Below are 5,352 nucleotides of genomic sequence, written 5' to 3'. Positions count from 1 at the left end.
GGCCGCCGACGCCGCTCCCAGCCCCGACCCCGGTCCCGCCGCCCGTCACTCAGCGCGAGCCTCACCGTCACCTGACGCGCCCGGCCCCGCCTCCAGGGCAGCGCAGCGGCGCCCTCTTCCGCATGCGCCTCTGCTCGCAGAGGGAGGGGCGGGGAGCCATCCTGCGCGTGCGCTGTCCCGCGCTGCGGCCGCCGCAGCGGAGCGCGACGCTGCGGAGGCAGCGCGGCCGGTAGGGGGCGCCGCGGCGCTGCGGCAGAGGCGGGGCGGGCGCGGCGCCTCAGGTCGCCATCTTGTGCCAGCGGCGCCGCTCCCGCACGGTCGGGGCCCCCCGCGGGCAGTGCGGGGTGTGCGGGGCCGCAGGGCGCTCCGCGACCCCCTCTGCCAGCCTTGGGGGCCGTGTGGGAAAGGGAACGACTCACTCACTGCCTGGCCTGGCCGCAGTGGCTTCCCAGAGCTTGCTGATCAAGCACAGCCCTTTCCGGGAGAACAAAAGCAGCCTTAGTATTAATCCAAGTGCTGCTTCGGGAGATAAAATCTGATTATTTCAAAGCCTTTTTAAATAACATAACTGTTTCCCGTTGTTAGGGCTGTTTCCTGTTGTCAGGATCTGCTGCACAATTTTAGCTATTAATTAAAATTCTAGTACTGAATTCGGCAGCTGGAAATAGAACAGTGCAATTAGGAACCCTCCAAATATAGCAGCAACTTTTTTTTTTTTTTTGACTCCACTCTCCACTAACATTTTCTTGCAGTGGGAGCAGCCTCATCTTTTTTACCTCACAGAATCATAGACTGTTGTAGGGTGGAAATGAGCCTTATAGATCATCCAGTTCGAACCCTCCTGGCATAGCAGGGATACCTCCCACTAGACCAAGGGGTTCAGAGCCCCATCCAACCTGACCTTGAACATGCCAGGGATGGGGCATCCACAGCTTCTCTGGGCAACCTTTTCCAGTGCCTCACCATCCCTACAGTAAAGAATTTCTTCTAGGGTAAATTTCCACTCTTCCAATTTGTTCCCATTACTCCTTGTCCTTGCCTTACAAGGAGTCCCTGTCCAGCTTCCCTGTAGGCCCCTTCAGATACCTCAGTGTTGCTGTTAGGTCTTCTCACAACATTTTCTTCCCCAGGCTGAACAGCCTCCACTTTCTCAACCTATCTTTGTGGGGCAGGTGCTTCAGTTCCCTTATACTTTCATGACCCTTCTCTTGGCTTGCTCCAACAGTTCCATGCCCTTCTTATGCTGGGGACAGCAGAGGGGTGTGCAGTACTCCAGTACACATTCCTTTTGGTGTGGCCCAGGACACAGTTGGCTTTGCACACACTGCTGGCTCATGTTCAGTTTGTCATCATCCATCACCCCCAAGTCTTCCTCTGTGGATACAAAGTCTTGACATTAATTCGACATTATAGTCTTGACATCATGAGGGCAGGATGGAAGGAAAAGAGTGTTAACAAGCTTCATTGGTATTCCTACAATTATAACCACACAAGCTACAAAATTAGTTTTGGGTGAGTCATGAGCACTTACAGTTTTACTCGCCATGGATTTCATTCCAAGACCTCATCTAGTTGCAATAATTTCAAAGACATCAAATGGAAGACATTATTGCCTCTATGACGCTTGTATAAACAGAAAAAAATAGTAACATTAATACAGAAATTCTTGAGATTTGTTTTCCCCATACAGAGATGCGCAGTGACTAAAGTGAAGATTGTCCCTTCCTGATGATGCTGCCACTTTCTAACTTCATTTTTTATTTTCTTGTTTTATTATTGTTCTTAGGAAACCCGCATAGAATCGAATAACTTAGCTTTATGCACCATTTTAAGCCATTCTAAGCATTTTTTGAAGGACTTGCTGTTTAACAAGCTTGCCCCGGTCCTTGAATCGGTGCCTGCAGGTGGCCGGGAAGCGGCGCGGCAGTGGCGGCACCGCCACCTGGCGCACGTCTCCGGAACGACAGGCGGCCTCCGGCCGGGGACGAGCGGGGTGGCTTCCCCGGGGACCGCCGCGAGCAGGCAGGCAGGCAGGCAGACACAGGCGGCAGCGCGTCTGGTGTCAGCGTAGCAATTAAAGCGGAATGTAAGCCGTGGGAAAGGTGAGAGAACAAAAGTCATAAAACCCTCTTATTTGCAACATATGGGCATCGTTAAGAAAATGTTGAAAGGTAATCAAGAAGCTGTGATGACAATAAATTGTGTTTTTATCTTGTAATAAACATTTAGACATCAGTTTTTCCTGTATCATTCTTTCATTCTCATTTTGAGTCTCTTCTCTGTTGTTCCCAGTTCTTTATCTACCCTTCAGATTTGTGATAGGCTCATTTGCCTCTTTTTATGAATTTTTAATAGCTTAGTATCTCTGAAGACATTAGGTAAAAATTGATTAAAACCAGACAGCTGGTTGTAGATGTGTGGAGGCAAACAAGTACGCATCCACATAGTGGGATTGCTTGAAAGTTATCAAATAGACATTTCTCCCTAGGCTGGCTTTAGAATGTGAAAGTGTAGATAGCACCTAAGCTTTTCTTCATAAAATCAGAAACCACTGTCTCAAGGTGGCAGAGGAAAAGAGTAATGCATATGATGCTGCCCTTGCTGAGGAACAGTTGCAGCAGAATTCCTGCCAAATTAATTCTGTGCTTGTTCAGAAACTCAGAAGGGACACTTCAAAGGCAGAGGAGTGTCTGAGGCTACAGGGAAAGTGAGGGAACACAAAGGTCAGGAGGATAATGTCCAGCTTTCATTACGTGTTTATTTAGCACTCAGCATTGGGGTCTGACTCTGAAACCTGTCAGATGGCACTTTACATATGTAAATGGCAGCAATTAGTGTGGTGAGAGAACTACAGTTGTACCTCTGTGAAAATAGTGCACTCTTCTGAAGGTCAGGCCTCCCGGTGTTTTGGGTAAGGTACCTATTGGAATCCTTCAGTTAGGAAGTAAACTTCAGACTCCTTGTTACTTCATCTCTTCCCCAGGGAAAGCTCACACGTGTGTTGAGTGGTTACATTTTATGCCATTTTGAGTATCTAGCTTGATATTGGGGGAGTTTCCACAGTTATTTAACCCCATTGGCTTATTGTGGCTTACGAAAACAGTGAAGTCACAAGAAGGTTTTAAAATATACTCTTAGCTGTGCAAAAGCTGGAGCATAAAGCAGAGTAATAAATCAGAGCTGAGATTTGTCTGTTTCAGAGATATTCACCTGGCCCCGCAGAGGATCTCACAGTGAACAGATAAAGCAGGCTTTGGGTTAAATTTTGTAGGTATTATGAGCATACAAGAATACTGTGGGATGGTCTGCACCACTTCCACTACTGGCTTGGATTTTGGGCAGTATCAGCCTTTTTTTGCTATGTCCCTATAGGACTTCAGATGCCACACAAAGAGACAGTTCTGTTGCATGGGAAAAACATCTTTTGTGAAATGCAGAGCCCAGTTCCACCATTATTTCATACACAGTCTTGGCAAGCTGACTTGAAGTTAAATGTGGGCAGGGGTGACAGTGGAGAAGGCCAAAGGAACCCATTGCTTTGTGGATCCAACCCATACAAGAGTGCAAGTGCAGAAAAAGGAAAGGCATGTCTCAAGTTTACAGCTATAGAAAGTCCCTTGGAGTCCTGGTGTGCTGAGCACAGTTTGTTGGGATGTATGCAGACTTACATAGGGGCTGGACACAGCATCAAACACAGAACTAGAGATTGCAACGCTGATCTTTTGTTTATGGTGGCAGATCAAGCTTGGTAATGTACAACTGAGCTGAAACAGGAACATGGAAATCCCAGATGGTGTTCGGACTGGCTGTTACAAACAATAATTTCCACTTCAATGGTATACAAGGTACTCACAGTGCATTGCAAACTTTAATTAATCCTCAAAGTCCAGTTGTCATGCGGCAGAATTACATCCCCCATCGTGGAGGAAAGATAGCTCCAACATGAAATGCAGCAACACTGGAGCAGCACACAACAACATTAGTCAGGAATTTCAGTCAGGATAGTACAGGATCTATTCTGCACTGAGACTAGAAGAGAATAAATTGAAGAGAGAAACAAATCAGACTAAAGATCAAAATTAGCACTGCCTCCCTCCTGACACTGCACCATGAAGCAGAGCTGCTAAACATCAGGCAGCTTACCACCCTCACAAGCACTGCAGAATTTCATACCCCAGTGTTAGAGCTGCTGATTGAGCCAGACGAGTATTGGCAAAAGCGTTGTTGGAGCAATTGTGGGGGATTCTAGCAGCAAAGCTGAGAGCACTGCCGGGCAGCAAATAAGTGGCTATTCTTCAGTCATGCTGCACTCAAAATAGCTTTCCAGCAGAGGAAAAGCAAATTCTATTGGCTTCAACACCTGGTTGAGCAACTTAATAAGGACAAAATTGAAAGTTAGAGCTGAATCATTATTTATTTTATAACTACATCTTCATCACACAGTTCATTCCAAAATGGGAGTTATTTAATTTCAAATCAGGTTTGTGCAAGGTTTTTCCTTAGGTTCATTCAGCACAGAGGTGAGGAGAAGGTTCTTTGAAAACAATTTCAGACACCAGCTGCTTCAGAGTAGGAGAGAAATATACAATCATAAGAAGACTTTTTCCTTTTTCTCCAGTTCTGCCATACTTTTCCCAAACTGTATTTTTTTAATGTACTTTTAATGTACTAGGGAAATTGTAGCAGTGCAAAACTGTATTTAGTGTTATTTTCGCAACATGTCCATTTCCAGACAGCACTTAAAAGATATGAGCAAACAGTTAGAAGAGCAAAATATCACTGTCCTGTGCAGAGCAGACACAGGAAACCACTTGTTCCTCTTATTGAAATTACCTTTTATATATTTGAAAGCTGCTATTGTTTTACCTCTTAGATTTCTTCTCTCTGAAGTTCAGCTATTCAGAGGAATGTCAGAGGAATGTCAGATTAAACCTATCCTAATTCCTTCAGCCTTTTCTAACAAGTGTACCTTTCTGAAGCCAGATAATTATTGTTGTATTCCCCAGTTTTTTCCCCAGTAGGACTATACCTTCCATGAAGTGTCCAAAATTGGCTGTGTCTCATCCCAGTTTAGATGTCCAGCTCTCTACAGACTGCTTCAAAGAGAGCTGAAGAATTGCTAAATGTTTTGTAGATGATAACATGGACTATAAATTGCAATAAGGGTTTGCCTTTTTTGCAGCACAATAACATTGTAAACATCCAGATCTCTTTCTGACATGGAATTATTCAAGTTTTTCCTCCTCATCTTATGTTTCTTCAATTCAGTATTCTTGTCTAGGTGTGGTGACCTGTTTGTTTTTATTGAGTTGCATCCTCTCAACTGCTCTCGTTGTTATACAATGTATACCT

This window comes from Vidua macroura, chromosome 6 (assembly GCF_024509145.1).
Source record: "Vidua macroura isolate BioBank_ID:100142 chromosome 6, ASM2450914v1, whole genome shotgun sequence".
NCBI lineage: Eukaryota > Metazoa > Chordata > Aves > Passeriformes > Viduidae > Vidua > Vidua macroura.
The sequence above is the reverse complement of the archived record's forward strand: the minus strand, read 5'-3'. Positions refer to the sequence as shown.